The sequence below is a fragment of the Pinus tabuliformis genome, chromosome 7 (genome assembly GCF_031772625.1).
Source record: "Pinus tabuliformis cultivar Carrire ecotype Pingquan chromosome 7, CPIR1, whole genome shotgun sequence".
Classification (NCBI taxonomy): domain Eukaryota; kingdom Viridiplantae; phylum Streptophyta; class Pinopsida; order Pinales; family Pinaceae; genus Pinus; species Pinus tabuliformis.
This window is the reverse complement of record NC_142293.1, coordinates 658,466,302-658,467,045: the sequence shown is the minus strand read 5'-3', so window position 1 is coordinate 658,467,045 and position 744 is coordinate 658,466,302. Positions and strand designations below refer to the sequence as shown.

Here is a 744-nt window from a genome sequence, read left to right as displayed (position 1 = left end):
CCATTTTGAGTTTACTATTCCCGTTTCAAAGTTTACATTGTTTTTTTCAAAATAAGCTAAAAATGTGGGTTTAAGTCAAGGTATAAGGATGCAAAGTTGAACCAAACAACTATAAAGTATGAGGATATAACAAAAAAAAATAGGAAACTGTCTTTGTCATCTCTTTAGTGCCCTTCAATGGCCAAAGCTACCAAACACTCTCAAAAGAAGCTAGAAATATGGGACTAAGTCTAGGTATAACCATGCTTTAACACCACAAAAATATTTTGAACCTATGCATGTATGGAACATCAACTAAATTTAAAACAATAAAGAGAATATTAGCATGGTATTTGAAAAAGGATCACACAAGAACATCGAAAAATGGTCTAAATTTTAACATTATTGAAATAGGGGAATGGGTCAAGTCTTAAGACCATTAGTGAGGAAGGACAAGTTCCAATCTAGAAGAAGGAAAAGCTCCAATCTAAAAGAAGGATAGGTTCCAATATAGAGGTATCTTTCAGCAAATTGATAGGTTGGGGTAAGATAGTAGCACATACATGTCAAGTCAAAGAAAGAAACCTTAGGAATCCACACATCACTATTAGACATTCAACCTTGAAGGCTGACCTTTTCGACACAATCAAGAAGTAACAAGTTGGGGAGCTTGAACAAATTAGATTGTTTAAAAAGAATAGAAGTAGGGAGTTAAGACCAAATCCATGATTAATTGCGCCAAGGATGGTGAGGAACCTACAATAT

At 34.1% G+C, this 744-nt stretch overlaps 1 pseudogene; it reads left to right on the top strand.

Moving 5' to 3' along the window:
* Nucleotides 1-268: 268 nt before the first annotated feature.
* On the top strand, nucleotides 269-378 carry LOC149249163 (U6 spliceosomal RNA; annotated as a pseudogene).
* Nucleotides 379-744: the final 366 nt, after the last annotated feature.